Raw genomic sequence first — 19,136 nt, forward strand, 5'->3', positions numbered from 1 at the left:
AGCTAGAGCTAGGAAGGTCACACGAAGATCACTGTACAGCTGTCTCTCTGGAAATACAGTGAGGAAGGAATGCTTTTCCTCCCTGGCACAGCTAGCTCATAAATTAGCCGAAGCATTCACAACTTTCCAGTAGAGTGAGCCAAGGCTTCATTCGTTTTTTACAACCACACATAAGAAGCCAGGCAGGGCAGTTTAATGTCATGGGTTCGCAGCACTGGGCTTTGGTGACATATGGCTGGGGTTCAAAATCTGACAGACCACTTACCTTTACTTTTTTTGTTTGTTTGTTTGGATTTTGGATCCTGCTACCCTGCTGAGTCTGTTTATCAGTTCTTAGTCTGTGCGTGGAGTCTTTAAGGTTTTCTCTGTGTAGTATCAAGTCATCTGACAGTTTTACCTCTTCCATTCTAACTCAGATACATTTTCTTTCTTTCTTGTCTAATTGCTGTGTGTCAACTTTCAATACTATTTTGAGCAGAAATGATGTGAATGGGCATCCTTGTTCTAGATTTAGAAAGAAGGCAAAGTGCTTTTCACTGTTAAGTGTTACATTGGCTGTGGGTTTGTCATAAATAGCTTTTAGTATGCTGAGATATGTTCTCTCTGTAGTCACTTTTGTAACAGTTTTTATCAGGAATGGATGTTGAATTTTATTACACGGTTTTTCTGCGTCTATTGAGCTGGTCATGTCACTCTTGTCTTTTTTGTTGTTGATGCGGTGTATCACATTGATTGATTTGCATGCACTGAAACATCTTTATGAGCCTGAGATAAACTCAGCATGGTCATGGTGTATGACCTCTTCTATGTGTTGTTGTATTTGGTTTGCCAACAACTTGTTAAGAATTTTTGCATCTATATTCATCAAAGGTATTGGCCTGTAATTTTCTCTATTGGTGATAACCTTTTTTTGGTGGTGGTATCTTTGTCTGATTTTGGTTATGAGTGATGGTGGCTGCATAGCATGTCTTGGGGAGGTGTTTCCCTTTTCATCAGTCTTTTGGAGAAACATCAGAAAGAATATGTGGGTCCACCTGAGAATCCCCTGATTTTGGTTCTGTGGTCTGTGAAATGAGGGAGCTTAATGAAGCCACTGGTGGGTGTGAATTCACCCGATGCTGACCTGAGCAGTAGATAGTTTTCTTTCCCTTCGTTGCTGCCCTGTAACCTGTTTTCTGATATCTCTCTCAACTGTCTCTCGATGAGAAATTTTCTCACTGCTTATTGCCTTTTACAATAAGAATAGTATTAATTTCAGGCATTGAAATTTACATAAACAAAAGAGTGAGATGAGTTATTTCAAATATATATAATTATATATTAATTTATATGTAATAGTATTAGTTTATATATATAATTATATAATATATTAGCATATGGTATATGCAAATATGTATTATATATTGTGTTGACCAAGATGTTCATTTGGGCTTTTCCATAAGATGTTATGTAATATAAATTATATTACATATTTTCCATATTTCATAAATATAAATTTATTATGAATAAATATATATTTGTATATTATATACATTATTGATATGTAACTATAATATATGAATCTATTATATATTAACCATAATTGTGTTTGTTAAAATAAATACATTTAATATCAATATATTAATTTAATACACTTATACATTATATGTTTATATTAATATATTTATATATAACAAATCTGTATTTATGAAATATCTTAAAATTACTATAATTTATATCATATAATATAGTGACATATATTGCTGTAATGTAAATTATCTATTATATACATTTATAAATAAAAATGTATTATATATAAACACTTTAATATAAATATATAATATATGAATATATGTTTATAATATATATGCTATATTAATGTGATTGTCACTCAAAGTGTCTGACTCCTTGCAACCCATAGATTATATAGTCCATCAGGCTGCTCTGTCCATGGGATTTCCCAGGCAAGAATAGTGGAGTGGGTTGCCATTCCCTTCTCAAGGGGATCTTCCTGACCCAGGGATCAAACCTGCATTGCAGGCAGATTCTTTACTGTGTGAGCCACCAGAAGCTAACACAACATTGTAAATAAACTATACTTCATTAAAAAAAAAAAGTTTTTAAAAGGGTTTAAAAAAAAAAAAGAGAGAATTCTGCTAGGAGAAACCTTTAGACTCAAAATGAAGCATCAGCTGCTCCCTGGGTTTGCAGGCTAGAAATGGTAACCCACTCCAGTGTTCTTGCCTGGAGAATCCCAGGGATGGGGGAGCCTGGTGGGATGCCATCTATGGGGTCGCACAGAGTTGGACACGACTTGAAGCGACTTAGCAGCAGCAGCAGCAGCCGTCCTTTGCAAATTTTGGACTTGCTACATTCCACAATTACATGAACTAAAACTGCTACTGTAAGCTACGAGCTAGGAAATGGACTAAACACCAAAAAAACAAAAATATACAAGCTGTGAACTTGAGCTTCAAGTATCTTCCCTTTGAGGACGGATAGGGACCAATCACTTCCTTCTTTATCACTATTACCTGAAGGCAGAAGGTCTTCTCTCTGGAACACATATTAAACATATATCGACTCCTGTAGTTGCTTTTGGGCAATTGGTTGTCTAAGGAATACATCCGAAAGTCAATATATTTATGTTAAAAGGGCATAACGTTGCTGCCAGGAGGGACACACACAGAATATTAAAAGTGAATGTAAACCAAGATCACAAGTTTAACTCCATGTCATGTTACCTGGAGTCTCCTGGTTCTTACAATCTAGAGGAGATTGATCCCAACACCTAAGTTCGTGGTTTTTAAGAAATTCAAAGTTCTTTTTCTTTCACATTGAATTTTTTTTTTTAATTTCAAAGAATACTTTTGTTTGATATAGGATCCTTTCTTGATTATTTTTCTTTCGGGAATTTAAATCTGTCATCCCATTAAAGCTCTTCTTAAGCGTTCTCTCTTGCTGCCGCTGCTTAGTTGCTCAGTCGTGTCTGGCTCTTTGTGACCCCATGAACCGCAGCCCACAAGGCTTCTCTGTCCATGGTACTCCCCAGGCAAGATACTGGAGTGGGTTGCCATCCCCTCCTCCAGGGGATCTCTCCGACACAGGGAGGGAACCTGCCTCTCTTACATCTCCTGCATCGGCAGGTGGATTCTTGACTTCTAGTGCCACCCGGGAAGCCCAGGTGTTCTCTCTTATTCTATTTCTATTATGTGGAAATGGGGATTTTTCATCTTCCACGTGGCATATCTCCTAATCCTCCCTCCAAAATAACTGCAGATCAAGAGTTTTATTGTATGTTGTAGGGTTTATGTGGAAAGGCTACATTAGATGGTATGGAACAAATAACTAGAGTATTAAAAACAAACAAACAAACAAAAACCTCTATTAAAACATTTTTTTTTCCCCAGCACCACTTTATCCTATAGCACTTGGAGCAGAAACCTCACCATCTTCCTGGTTCCTCTGTGGGCTGTATTAATATCCTCCTTGTCTCTTGGTGAGGATTTTATCACTCAGCTTTTGTGGTCTCTGTTTCTGCCAGCCCACAGGCCCACAGCCGTCTTCTGCACCAGTAGGGCTAATTTCTCAAGTAAAGATATCTCCTCCTTACATCTAGTCCTGCACCCACTCTGGCCAGAAATTGTTTATAGTCCTCACCTAGGAGAATAGCCAAATCCAGCCTTGGAGACCATTTTCTTCATCCTAGCTCGTTTCCATTCCCCAAAACATCTTTTCAGGAAAGCAGAAAGTTGAGTTTGATTCCAGAAGGCTTGGCCACAGTTTCTCAGTGATTATTAGAACCAGAGGAATAAGGGGTAAAATATTAAGAATTTGTTGAGACTTGAGAGACAAAGTGGCCTTCTTTTATACTCTAAGGAGGGACTTTACATCTTTACATTTTAAGTTTGTTCTCCCTGAAATGCATTCCCAGACTCCTTTCTACCTAGAAACCCATTTCTTCAGCTCCTCCCCTTCCTCCTCCTCCTCCTCCTTCTATTTTGGTGTTTCTTCTGTTACAAACAACTGGAGAAACCTTTCAAAATTAGCACCAGAAATTTCATCACTTCTAGCTCTTCTTTTTCTAATAAAGTCGTTACTTTAAGACTGTACAATTTGACTGTGTCTATCTTTCCTACTAAACTGTGAATTATTTGCAATTTGGGACGGGATTTGTTCTGAAGCGATGTGTGTTTCTTAAAGTGGTTGGTAAATTAAGGAAAGATAGCATTTAAGAGGAAGTTGTGTTGATTCCTATGCAAGTTGGCCCAGAATGTTCATGTTTTGAAGTGATCAGATATAAGCTTTCTTATAATTAAAGAAGAAAATTTAGCTGCATGTAAGAAAAACACCTAAAACTTTGGCCAATGTACCTTTCTTTACCAAGAAACAGATGATTTAGTGGCTTCAGGAACTGCTAACTTCTGCTATGTTAAGTTATTAAGCGATTCATACATTTGTTCTCTACATCTGTGTTTTCTGGGGTGGGATAAATTGGGAGATTGAGTATGACATACATACACTACTATGTATAATGTAAAATAGATAACCAATGAGCATCTATTGTACAGCACAGGGAACTCTACTGCGTGATCTGTGGTGACCTAAGCAGGAAGGAAATCTAAAACAGAGGGGTTGTATGTATAGGTATTGCTGATTCACTTTGCTGTACAGTAGAAACAAACAACGTTGTACAACAACTATACTCCAGTAAAAATTTTTTTAAAAGAGAGCAAAAAAACAATCAAGGGAAGTATCCGTTTGGGTCTTCCTCCCACTTTTTGGTTGGGTTGTTTGTTTTTCTGATATGGAGCTGTATAAGCTGCTTGTATATTTTGGAGATTCATCCTTTGTCAGTTGTTTCATTTGCAATTATTGTTCTCTAAATTTAATTTTATTTTTGTTTGGAGGATAATTACTTTACAATATCTTGTTGGTTTCTACCATATATCAACATGAATCAACCATAGGTATACACATATCCCCTCCCTCTTGAGCCTCTCTCCCACCTCCCACCCCTCCTACCCTGCTGCATTGTCACAGAGCCCTGGATTTGGGTTCCCTGCATGACACAGCAAATTCCTGCTGGCTATCTGCTTTACATATGGTAAGGTATATGTTTCAATGCTATTCTTTCTCTCACTCCTTCCCCTACTGTGACCAGAGTCTCTTATGTTTGTGTCTCCTTTGCTGCCCTGCAAATAGGGTCATCAGTACCATCTTTATAGATTCCATATATATATATGCATTAATATATGATATTTTTTTCTCTTTCTGCCTTACTTCACTCTGTGTAATAGATTCTAGTTTCATCCACCTCATCAGAACTACTCACATGCGTTCCTTTCTCATTTGCAATCATTTTCTCCCATTCTGAGGGTTGTGTTTTCATCTTGTTTAGAGTTTCCTTTGCTGTGCAAAAGCTTTTAGTTTAATTAGGTCCCACTTGTTTATTTTTGTTTTAATTTCCATGACTCTAGGAGGTGAGTCAAAGAAGATATTTCTGTGACTCATATCAAAGAGTGTTTTGCCTATGAGAAGTTGGGACACATATCTACAAGGGAATATTACTCAGCCATAAAAATGATATGAGTCAGTTCCAGTGAGATAGATGAACCCAGAACCTGTTACATGGAGTGAAGTAAGTCAGAAAGAGAAAAACAAATTTCATATATTAACACATATATACAGAATGTAGAATAATAGTACTGATTAACCTATTTGCAGGGCGGGAATAGAGATGCAGACATAGAGAACAGACTTTGGACACAGTGGGGGAAGGAAAGGGTGGAATGAATTGAGAAGATAGCATTGACGTATATACACTATCATGTGGGAAATGGATAGCCAGTGGGAAGCTGCTGATTGAGCAGAGGGAGCTCAGCCGGGTGCTCTGTGACAACCTAGAGGTGTGGGATAGGGTGGAGAGTTGGGGGAGGTTCAGGAAGGAGGAGACATATGTGTAATTGTGGTTGATTTATGCTGTTGTATGGCACAAGCCAACACAATATTATAAAGCAATTATCCTCTAATTAAAAGCAAATTTAAAAAATCAAGTGAAGAATCTATTGCTTGAGAACAAAGCAATCTCTATCTTTATCCTTATTCAAAGGAAAGATTTCAAGAGTATATAAAGATGTTGCAAAGATATTAAAAAAAAAATTGTGAGTGCAGAATTTCCGGTTTTTAGTGAAGCTTAAGACTTTTCATCTATCCTCATAGGTTGTGTGCAGAGGCCTTCAAGTTAAACCTACAAAAGACAGATCAACAGGAGAAATACATGCATATTTTACTTGATGTTAATATTTTATGTAGCCTGAAAGCCTTCATAGAGAAGAAAAATGGTGTAGGAATGCGATAGACCTGGGAACTTCCATGCCATGTTAACAAAGAACAGTTCACTGTGGAGATCATACATGGCGAAGGGGCTGGGCTGGGGATGCTAAATTTTGGGAAAGTTAGGAAATATGTGGAGAAGGCAATGGCAACCCACTCCAGTACTCTTGCCTAGAAAATCCCATGGATGGAGGAGCCTGGTAGGCTGCAGTCCATGGAGTCGCACAGAGTCGGACACGACTGAGTGACTTCACTTTCACTTTTCACTTTCATGCATTGGAGAAGGAAATGGCAACCCACTCCAGTGTTCTTGCCTGGAGAATCCCAGGGACGGAGGAGCCTGGTGGGCTGCCGTCTATGGGGTCGCACAGAGTCGGACACGACTGAAGCGACTTAGCAGCAGCAATGAGAGGTAAAGGTTATTTGAGTAGGTTCATTTGCACAGACTCATTGTGGCATCCACATTTCATGTCTGGACAGAAAAATGTTCTCTTCTTCTTAGTGCATGGTGGGCACTTTGCTCACAGGAAATCCTATGTCCTATTTTTAGGTAGAATGAGGGTGATCAGAGAGCCCTTCCTGCATCTGCTGTTTGTCAAGTACTTGCAGCTCAAAATCATCCACATGGCAGGGTGGCAATTTGGGGCTGGCATGTTCTGATCCCCTTCAGAGTGTAAGGATTTTTTCCCCCCAAATCACCACCACTATAGTTATTTGAGGGAGAAAAGATCAAAATCTTATTAGGAACTTTTAAACTGGGTAGGGCCAGAGAGCTTGATCTGCCTAATATCTGGGTGTTCACAGCTGCATGGGAGACCAAGTCCTGCACGTGAGGTGTCATCATTAAAACAATGAATGGAGGACATTCTGAGCATTCACATGATGTCCCATTCAGAAAGTGCTGCATTTTTATCAGAAAAGTAGTGTTGAGAAAAATGAAGGCAGAACCTGACCAGAACTTCAGCACAAGCCTGGACATGATGGTGGCTCTTGAAAGGGGGTCACATGCTATTTACAAAGCAGGAGAGCAACATTCCCAGCCAAGCTGTAGGATGAGATCCAGGGCTGGCTGGAGGGGTTTGAATGGGATCGTGGCACCTGATCCCATGAGTTTTTGCCTGACAAGACCTGCCCCCACACAAGGCAGACTTGGTAAATCTTCAGATAAGGGGAAAGTGAAAGTGTTAGTCATTCAGTTGTGTCCGACTCTTTGTGACTCCATGGACTGTAGACTGCTGGGCTCCTCAATTCAGGGACTTCTCCAATAAAGAATACTGGAATGGGTAAATTGCCTGCAGGGGATCTTCCCAACCTAGGGATTGAACCTAGGTCATTGCAGGCAGATTTAAAACAATACCCAGCTGTGGATGTGACTGGTGATAGAAGCAAGGTCCGATGCTGTAAAGAGGAATATTACATAGGAACCTGGAATGTCAGGTCCATGAATCAAGGCAAATTGGAAGTGGTCAAACAAGAGATGGCAAGAGTGAATGTTGACATTCTAGGAATCAGTGAACTAAAATGGACTGGAATGGGTGAATTTAATTCAGATGACCATTATATCTACTACTGCAAGCAGGAATCCCTCAGAAGAAATGGAGTAGCCATCATGGTCAACAAAAGAGTCTGAAACGCAGTACTTGGATGCAATCTCAAAAACGACAGAATGATCTCTGTTCATTTCCAAGGAAAACCATTCAATATCAGAGTACTCCAAGTCTATGCCCCAACCAGTAACGCTGAAGAAGCTGAAGTTGAATGGTTCTATGAAGACCTATAAGACCTTTTAGAACTAACACCCAAAAAGATGTCCTTTTCATTAAGGGGACTGGAATGCAAAAGTAGGAAGTCAAGAAACACCTGGAGTAACAGGCAAATTTGGCCTTGGGATACGGAATGAAGCAGGGCAAAGACTAATAGAGTCTTGCCAAGAAAATGCACTGGTCATAGCAAACACCCTCTTCCAACAACACAAGAGAAGACTCTACACATGGACATCACCAGATGGTCAACACCAAAATCAGATTGATTATATTCTTTGCAGCCAAAGATGGAGAAGCTCTATACAGTCAACAAAAACAAGACCAGGAGCTGACTGTGGCTCAGATCATGAACTCCTTATTGGCAAATTCAGACTTAAATTGAAGAAAGTAGGGAAAACCACTAGACCATTCGGGTATGACCTAAATCAAATCCCTTATGATTATACAGTAGAGGTGAGAAATAGATTTAAGGGCCTAGATCAGATAGAGTGCCTGATGAACTATGGACTGAGGTTCGTGACATTGTACAGGAGACAGGGATCAAGACCATCCCCATGGAAAAGAAATGCAAAAAAGCAAAATGTCTGGGGAGGCCTTACAAATAGCTGTGAAAAGAAGAGAAGTGAAAAGCAAAGGAGAAAAGGAAAGATATAAGCATCTGAATGCAGAGTTCCAAAGAATAGCAAGAAGAGATAAGAAAGCCTTCCTCAGCAACCAATGCAAAGAAATAGAGGAAAACAACAGAATGGGAAAGACTAGAGATCTCTTCAAGAAAATTAGAGATACCAAGAGAACATTTCATGCAAAGATGGGCTCGATAAAGGACAGAAATGGTATGGACCTAACAGAAACAGAAGATATTAAGAAGAGGTGGCAAGAATACACAGAAGAACTGTACAAAAAAGATCTTCACGACCCAGATAATCACGATAGTGTGATCACTCACCTAGAGCCAGACATCCTGGAATGTGAAGTCAAGGGGCCTTAGAAAGCATCACTACAAACAAAGCTAGTGGAGGTTATGGAATTCCAGTTGAGCTCTTTCAAGTCCTGAAAGATAATGCTGTGAAAGTGCTGCACTCAATATGCCAGCAAATTTGGAAAACTCAGCAGTGGCCACAGGACTGGAAAAGTTCAGTTTTCATTCCAATCCCAAAGAAAGGCAATGTCAAAGAATGCTCAAACTACCGCACAATTGCACTCATCTCACATGCTAGTAAAGCAATGCTCAAAATTCTCCAAGCCAGGCTTCAGCAGTATGTGAACCGTGAACTTCTTGATGTCAAGCTGGTTTTAAAAAAGGCAGAGGAACCAGAGATCAAATTGCCAACATAGCAAGAGCGTTCCAGAAAAACATCTATTTCTGCTTTATTGACTATGCCAAAGCCTTTGACTGTGTGGATCACAATAAACTGTGGAAAATTCTGAAAGAGATGGGAATACCAGACCACTTGACCTGCCTCTTGAGAAATCTATATGCAGGCAGGAAGCAACAGTTAGAACTGGACATGGAGAACAACAGACTGGTTCCAAATAGGAAAAGGAGTATATCAAGGCTGTATATTGTCACCCTGTTTATTTAACTTATATGCAGAGTACATCATGAGAAACACTGGACTGGAGGAAACACAAGCTGGAATCAAGATTGCCGGGAAAAATATCAATAACCTCAGATATTCAGATGATACCACCCTTATGGCAGAAAGTGAAGAAGAACTAAAGAGCCTCTTGATGAAAGTGAAAGAGGAGAGTGAAAAAGTTGGCTTAAAGCTCAACATTCAGAAAACGAAGATCATGGCATCTGGTCCCATCACTTCATGGGAAATAGATGGGGAAACAGTGGAAACAGTGTCAGACTTTATTTCTTGGGCCTTCAAAATCACTGCAGATGGTGACAGAAGCCATGAAATTAAAAGATGCTTACTTCTTGGAAGGAAAGTTATGATCAACCTAGATAGCATATTCAAAAGCAGAGACATTACTTTGCCTACAAAGGTTCATCTAGTCAAGGCTATGGTTTTTCCTGTGGTCATGTATGGATGTGAGAGTTGGACTGTGAAGAAGGCTGAGTGCCGAAGAATTGATGCTTTTGAACTGTGGTGTTGGAGAAGACTCTTGAGAGTCCCTTGGACTGCAAGGAGATCCAACCAGTCCATCCTAAAGGAGATCAGCCCTGGGATTTCTTTGGAAGGAATGATGCTAAAGCTGAAACTCCAGTACTTTGCCCACCTCATGCCAATGAGTTGACTCATTGGAAAAGACTCTGATGCTGGGAGGGATTGGGGTCAGGAGGAGAAGGGGAAGATAGAGGATGAGATGGCTGGATGGCATCACTGACTCGATGGACGTGAGTCTGAGTTTACTCCGGGAGTTGTTGATGGACAGGGAGGCCTGGCGTGCTGTGATTCATGGGGTCGCAAAGAGTCGGACACGACTGAGTGACTGAACTGAACTGAAGTAGAAAACAGCAGTGGCTACAGCACTGGAAAAGGTCAGTTTTCATTCCAATCCCAAAGAAAGGCAATGTCAAAGAATGTTCAAACTACTGCACAGTTGCACTCATCTCACACGCTAGCCAAGTAATGCTTAAAATTCTCCAAGCCAGGCTTCAAAAATATGTGAACAGAGAACTGCCAGATGTTCAAGCCAGATTTAGAAAATGCAGAAGAACCAGAGATGAAATTGCCAAAATTTGTTGGATCATAGAAAAAGCAAAAGAATTCCAGAAAAAAATCTGCTTTATTGACTAGGCTAAAGCCTTTGACTGTGTGGTTTACAACAAACTGTGTAAAGTTCTGAGAGAGATGGGAATACCAGACCATTGTACCTGCCTCCTGAGAAATCTGTATGCAGGTCAAGAAGCAACAGTTAGCACCAGAAAAAGAACAACAGACTAGTTCCAAGTTGGGAAAGGAGTACATTAAGACTGTCTATTGTCACCTTGTTTATTTAACTTATATGCAGAGTACATCATGCAAAATGCTGGGCTGGATGAAGCACAAGCTGGAATCAAGATTGCAGAAAGAAATATCAATAACCTTAGATATGCTGGTGAACAGTACCCTTATGGCAGAAAGCAAAGAGGAACTAAAGAGCCTCTCTCTTTATGAGGATTAAAGAGGAGAGTGAAAAAGCTGGCTTAAAACTCAACATTCAAAAAACAAACATTATGGCATCTGGTCCCATGGCAAATAAATGGGGACACAGTGGAAACAGTGAGTGACTTTATTTTCTTGGGCTCCAAAATCTCTGCAGATGGTGACTGCAGTCATGAAATTAAAAGACACTTGCTCCTTGGAAGAAAAGCTATGACCAACCTAGATAGCATATTAAAAATCAGAGACTTGATTTTACCATCAAAGTCTGTATAGTCAAAGCTATGTTTTTTCTAGTAGTCATGTATGGATGTGAGAGCTGAACTGTAAAGAAAGCTGAGCACTGAAGAATTGATGCTTTTGTACTGTGGTGTTGGAGAAGACTCTTCAGAGTCCCTTGGACTGCAAGAAGATCAAACCTGTCAATCCTAAAGGAAATCAGTCCTGAATATTCATTGGAAGGACAGATGCTGAAATTGAAACATCACTACTTTGGCCACCTGATGCAAAGAACTGACTCATTGGAAAAGACCCTGATGCTGGGAAAGATTGAAGGCAGGAGAAGAAGGGGATGACAGAGGATGAGATGATTGGATGACATCACCAACTCAGTGGTCATGAATTTGAGCAAGCTCTGGGAGTTGGTGATGGACAGGGTAGCCTGGTGAGCTGCAGTCCATGTGGTCACAAAGAGTTGGACAAGATTGAGCAACTGAACTGAACCGAAGGGGATTCTGCCCCAGTTCCCCAGCCCTACTTGCTTCCCCAGGTGTAATGGTGGCCAAGCCACTTGAGCTCAGGTTAACCCCCACCCAGCCCCTGCTTCTGTGCAGGCACAGGGCAAATGTGGAACCTGGAGACCAACTGGGCTGGAGGTCTTAAAGGTGCTCAGAGAGTATCAGACCTCATTCATGGTGGCCAGGCTGACACTGTGGGTTTGTCTGTATGTGTATTAAAAAAAAAAAAAAAAAAAAAAACTGAATAGAGTCAATTTACAATGTTATGTTTCAAGTGTATAGTAAAGTGGTTCCATTATATCTATGTATGTATTCTTTTTCAGACCGTTTTCCATTATAGTTTATTACAAGATATTGAATTAGTTCCCTGTGCTTTACTGTAGGTCCTTATTGTTTAGGGGCTGCAGTGTTTTTTCAGGTGGTTCACGTTGTTCTGGGCAAAGCAGGATTCTGATGACACTTGGTGGTAGAAAGGTGTGGGGGCAGGGGGTGCTGCAAAAATGCTGGCCCCACACCCTCTGGTCCTTCCAGCCGTGGATCCAGACTTGAACCCTGTGAGTGAGAGGGGAGGCCCTGCCTGTGGCCCACAATTGTTCACAGCCATGAGATCCACCCACCAACAGGAAGAGGGAAGTCAGCATGCTCACTGGCATCCCCATCACAAATTTGGGTTGGCTCCCGCTGGTCAGTCCATGGAGCGATCATCCACCAGGGATGGTGGATGGGGAGGGGCACTGAGGGAGGGGCCCGCAGGTTATAGCCTCGCAGGAAAACTGCATCTCCCAGGAGGTGAGGGACTAAGCTGACAGAGAATCTCAGCAACCCCCTTTGAAAATATTGCCAATGGAGCTCAACTCTCTGCTGTGCTTTGCCTCTGACCCCATGAAATGGACAGAGCAGCTGTTGACCTGACACCCGGGGGGCGGGACAACACACAGGACATGGTCTGTATCAGCATCATCTGGGAGGTCTCCTTCTCTCCCCTCTTCAGAGAAGTCCCCGAGTCATCCTTGTTGGACAGCTTCTCCATCTCATCTGGAGGAAAAACCTTCATGCTGCCCAGGTCAGTGGAGAGGCTGGTAGATGTCTCAGCAAAAGGCTCAGGCCTTGGAAGAGCCTATCTTCCCATCCACTTGCAGTGTCCTCGGCATAGGTGAAGAAGTCTGGAGGGTAGAGGACCTCCCTCCCCAGCACACTGGTCCCAATGGTGGGGGCTCACGACCCATCTGATGAGCAGCTTCACATAGAGCAGCAGGGGACTGAGCACCATCACGCTGGTGCCCAGCGCCATGAAAAGACCTTGGTGGGTAGGTCAGGGACTGGTCCCCAAAGCCCAGGTCCCCAACACATGGTGCGTCCTGCAGGCTGAGGGTGGGGGTGTGCAAGGCTGCTCAGGGATGAATGGGTATGGATTGAGAGCAGGCCTGAACCCCACCTCCGCTCCTGCTCTGGCTCCCACCACCCTTGGGTAGCCCTGGGCACCACTGCAAGCCCAGGGCCCAGACTCTAGTTTTCATTTTGATTAAACTGGCCTCTTAAATGTTTTCAGGCCCTACATCTCTGAAGAGGATGTGGGGGAGGAGAACAAACTCCAAGGTACAGGGCTTGTGAGAAAGGGTAAGTTCAAGTGATGCTGGGGCTTAACTTCACTAGTAACTTTTATTAAGATTATTAGTATGTGTGTTAAAGTTCTATTCCAAAGTTTCTTAAGTTTTGATTAAATTTCTCCCACTCCTATTTTTTTCCCCCATAATACAGGATGCAAAGTTTTTTAGTAAAGTGTGTTTAATGTTAGAGCAGAAATGTGCGTATCTGCAGTTCTTAGCAAAAAGAAAGTTCTCAAAAATATTTGCTAATTGGGCAGGAAATATAACCATGAGGATAGTCCCAGAACATTTTACCTGAGTGTCTCTTATTTATAGCTGAGCTCACCTTATCTCAGATTCCTAAAAAATTATCTACCTTGACAGCCCCAATTCCTCTGTGAAATAAACCATTTCTGTTTCTCATTATGCCTTATTTATTCTCCTCCCAACACGAACTCTTAATTACCTGTGTGTCTGTGTTCCCCATTAGACTATGAGTTCTACCAGACTGGGTGCCCGATAGGCGCTCCACAAACACAAATTGTTGAATGCATGAATCAGTGTCGGGCGAATGTTTGTGTCAGTTGTCAACCTAGAATCTTAATTTCTCTTGGGAGAGATAGAAAAATGACAAAATGTATCCATCAACAGCAGGAAAGCTGTTTCTAATAATGTCTTACATTTATTAAGTAATACATATGGACAAATGATTTAATATAATCCTCGTAACTATCATATCAGGGCTTCCCTGGTGGCACAGACGGTGGTAAAGAATCTGCTTCAATATGGGAGATTCAGGTTTGATCCTGGGTCAAGAAGATCCCCTGGAGAAGGAGCTGGAAACTCACTCTAGTATTCTTGCCTGGGGAATCCCATAGACAGAGGAGCCTGTCTATACAGTCCATGAGGTTGCAAAGAGTTGGACATGACTGGCAACTAACACATACATCATATCAAAGAGTACTATTTTGCCCTCACTTCATAGATGAGGCTTACTCCTTGGAAGAAAAGCTATGAAAAATCTAGACAGTGTATTAAAAAACAGAGACATCATTTTGCCCAACAGGTCCATATAGTCAGTGCTATGGTTTTGCCAGTAGTCATGTACATATGTGACAGCTGGATCATAAAGTAGGCTGAGCACCAAAGAAATGTTGCTTTCAAACTGCGGTCCTAAAGAAAACTCTTGAGAGTCTCTTGGACTGCAAGGAGATCAAACCAGCCAAGGCTAAAGGAAATCAACCCTGAATACTCATGGGAAGGACTGATGCTGAGGCTGAAGCTCCTATGCTTTGGCCACCTGATGTGAAGAGCTGACTCATTGGAAAAGACCCTGATGCTGGGAAAGATTGAGGGCAAGAGGAGAAGGGAGCAAAAGAGAACGAGATGGTTGGATGACATCATCGACTCAATTCCATGGGGTTGCAAAGAATTGGACATGACTAAGCGACTGAACTGAATTGAACTGAACTGAACTTTGCTTCTGAAATATCATAATCTCATATAGATTGAGACATGGAGAAAATTTAGTCAAGGAGAGACAAAATGACATAAGATAATGCTTTATAAATGCAGAGTCCAGGAACTTCCCTGGTGATCCAGTGGTTAAGAAGGACTCTGCTTCCACTGCAAGGGCTGTGAGTTCAAACCCCAGTCAGGAAGCTAAGATCCCACATGCCTTGGTGCCAAAAACACAAAATACAGAACAGAAGCATCACTATAACAAATTCAATAAATAGAGTTTAAAAATGGTCCACATTAAAAAAAATGCAGAGTCCAAGTTCTTTATAGGAGTGTACAGTCATCAGAAGCAGGTCAGCAAAATGTTGCCTCATGAAGGCCCTTTGAGAGCCTGTTCTAAAGGAAGGACTCAAAATTAACCAATTCACTGATGATTTATAAATAAAACTATTTATAAATCTACACTCCAGGGTGTAGTGGTACTGAAAAAATTAGAAAATTAAAAAACATTTTGAAAACAGGTTATACTGTTAAGTAAACTAAAATAGGCCCATACTCAAATTATCCCCTAGGTCATAACCTCAAAATTATCTGGGTTATTTCATTTATTTTCAGAGCCAAGTTTTTATCCATAACTTTCTGTTTCGTTCTTTCCCAAGTAATTGAAAATTCAATACTTGAAAGCCTGTGGTCTTAAGGTTTACTCTATCTGTTATACAGAAAGTAGAGTGTGTGTAAGAGTTGACTCATTGGAAAAGACTCTGATGCTGGGAGGGATTGGGGGCAGGAGGAGAAGGGGATGACAGAGGATGAGATGGCTGGATGGCATCACTGACTCGATGGACGTGAGTCTGGGTGAACTCTGGGAGTTGACGATGGACAGGGAGGCCTGGCGTGCTGCAATTCATGGGGTCGCAAAGAGTCGGACACAACTGAGCGACTGAACTGAACTGAACTGAGAGAGTGTGTGTATGTGTTTGTCAGTGAGAGCAGGCGTAGGAACGCATATGTATGCATTCTTATGTGTATGTCATGTAGATTACCACATTCCATGCAAAAGTATTCTTATTAAAAAGAGGAAAACTGGAGAAACACATTTATGTAACTCCCCTATGCATAAAGAGATTTTTTTTAATTTGTCAGTTTGCATATTTGTTTTCTCTGTATATCTGAATTGTTTTGTGATAGCTATTCAAAGTTTATTTGAACAGTTTGGCTGAATAAATGAGGAAAGAAGAGTGAGAATAAAGACAAGTGGGTATAGCTTGATTTTGTGAAAAACCAGAAGGCAACTTTAAAAGATTTTTCTCAATTCTGGATGGATAAGCAAATGGTGCCCTTTACAATTTGCTATTCTTTGAAGCTGGTATTGCAGAGAATATTTTTTTGTGCTTTAAATTGGATAATTTATAAATGAATGCTCCCAAAGGAACTATTAAAATCAAAGAAAAAATAGGCTGCTGGAAAATTGATTTGTCACCAGTACATTTTAGCCTAAATATTTTTCAACTTTGATAATGACTTGATTTAAAATTTCATTCGTGGAACATCAGGAATATGCAAATAATGTAGATGGGAGGGATGGATGTGGTGAAGGTGTCTCCTGGGGAAATGTTTCAGCCGCATCTCTCATATCATCTCATGGAAATAGATCATTACTTGCAGTTGTACTTATATACCTCAAATTTAATATGTGATTCCAGTTGGAAAAGGAGGAAAACAACATTCATGCTGAGGTTTCTGATCATCAGGTGCTGTGTTTGGTGTTTTCTGGATGTCTGGGCAGATCTGATTTAATTCTCAAGGCAATCTTGAGAGCAAGGTGATACCCTGATTCTACTGATGGGAAAGGTGAGGCAGAGAGGCTGGAGGGAGTCATTCACAGTGAAGGTCTTTTAATAAGCATTTTTAAATTGAAGTGTGGTCAATTTGCAATTGCTGTTACTTTGCCAACAAAGGTCTGTATAGTCAGAGCTATGGTTTTTCTAGTAGTCATGTATGGATACGACAGCTGGACCATGAAGAAGGCTGAGCACTGAAGAATTGATGTTTTTGAACTGTGGTGTTAGAGAAGACTCTTGAGAGTCCCTTGGACTGCAAGAAGATCAAACCTGTCAATCCTAAAGGAAATCAACCCTGAATATTCATTAGAGGCACTGATGCTGAGGCTGAAGCTCCAATACTTTGGCCTCTTGATGTGAAGAGCTGATTCACTGGAAAAGACTCTGATGCTGGGAAAGATGGAAGGTGGGAGGAAAAGTGGACAACAGAGGATAAGATGGTTGGATGGCATCACTGATGCAATGGACATGAGTTTGAGCAAGCTCCAGGAGGTGGTGAAGGACAAGGAAGCCTGGTGTGCTGCAGTCCATGGAATCACAAAGAGTCGGACATGACTGAGTGACTGAACAACAACAATTTACAATGTTGTGTTAGTTTCAGGTGTATAGCAATGTGATTCAGGTATATATCTATATCTTCCCTGGTGGCTCAGATGGTAAAGAATCTTCCTGCAATGCAGGAGACCCAGGTTCAATCCCTGTGTTAGGAAGATCCCCTGGAGAAGGGAATGGCAACCCACTCTAGTACACTTGCCTGGAGGAGGAGCCTGGTAGACTACAGTCAACTGGGTCACAAAAAGTCAGACACAACTGAGCATGCACGCACACAAATATATAACACAAAAAGTATATATGTTTTTGTTGTTATTATAGTTGCTAAGTCGCGTCCATCTCTTTTACAACCCTATGAGTCTTGAGAGTCCCGTGGACTGCAAGGAGAGCCAACCAGTCCATCCTAAAGGAGATCAGTCCTGAGTGTTCATTGGAAGGACTGATGTTGACGCTGAAACTCCAATACTTTGGCCACCTGATGAGAAGAACTGACTCATTTGAAAAGACCCTGATGCTGGGAAAGTTTGAGGACAGGAGGAGAAGGGGACGATGGAGGATGAGATGGTTGGATGACATCAACGACTCAATGGACATGAGTTTGGGTAAACTCCGGGAGTTGGTGATGGACAGGGAGGCCTGGTGTGCTGCAGTCCATGGGGTCGCAAAGAGACATGACTGAGCGACTGAACTGAACTGACTGAGCTGTAGCCCGTCAGGCTCTGCTGTTCATGGTATTTCCCAGGCAAGAATACTGGAGAAGGTTGCCGTTTCCTTCTGGAGGGGATCTTCCTGAGCCAGGGATTGAACCTGCATCTTCTGCATTGGTAGGCATATTCTTTACTACTGAGCCACCAGGTTACATATGTATGTATATGTGTGTGTGTGTGCGCGCGTGCATGTGTATATATACATATACACACACTTTTTCAGATTCTTTTCCATTGTAGGTTATTACAAGGTATTAAATATAGATCCTTGTGCTATACACCAAGTCCTTGTCCCTTATCTATTTTGTATATAGTACTGTGTATCTGATAATCCCATGCTCCTAATTTATCTAACATCCTCCCTAGCTGTCCCCTTTGGTTACCATAAGTTTGTTTGTTTTCTTTGTCTACGAGTCTATTTCTGTTTTGTAAGGAACTCTGCTTACACCATTCTTTGAGATTCCACATGTAAGTGGCATCATATGATTTATCTTTCTCTGACTAGCTTCCTGAGTATGATCACGTCTAGGTCCATCCATATTGCTACAAATGGGACATTTTCCTTGTTTCTCGTGGCTGAGTGGTGAAGTAATGAAATTTTAAAAGGTTTTTATGGCTCCTTCCAACTTCTTCCACTGCAGAAGCAGTTCTCAGGCTTGAAGGGGCATCACAGTCCCCTGGAGGGGGTTGCTGGGCTCCACCCTCAGACCTGATGATCCAGGGGTCCTTTGGAGCAGTCAAGACTGCATTTCCATCAAGTTCCCAGGTGATGCTGCAGCTGATTCTGGGGCCACACTTTGAGAACCAGTATCCTGTCCCAGAGGATGGGGTCTCAAAACCCACATCAATTATGCTCTGTTAATAAAAACTGAGTCTCCAGGGCCTGATTGAAATCTGCAGCCTGATGTGCTTTACTGCGCCTCAGATACATGGTGTGTGCCCTTGGGGAATAAGGTGGTTTGCCCGGCGGGGGTCCTCAAAGCTACAAGGTAAACACCATGCATCTTCCAGGACCACTGGTTTTCTTTGATGGTAAACAGTTTAACATGCAATTTTTATATTAAAACATACACACACAG

General features: G+C 41.4%; 1 pseudogene; it reads right to left on the reverse strand.

Annotated features, from left to right (window-relative positions):
• Positions 1-12,304: 12,304 nt before the first annotated feature.
• On the reverse strand, positions 12,305-13,216 carry LOC138984724 (mitochondrial carrier homolog 1 pseudogene; annotated as a pseudogene).
• Positions 13,217-19,136: the final 5,920 nt, after the last annotated feature.

Source organism: Bos mutus, chromosome 22, assembly GCF_027580195.1.
Source record: "Bos mutus isolate GX-2022 chromosome 22, NWIPB_WYAK_1.1, whole genome shotgun sequence".
NCBI lineage: Eukaryota > Metazoa > Chordata > Mammalia > Artiodactyla > Bovidae > Bos > Bos mutus.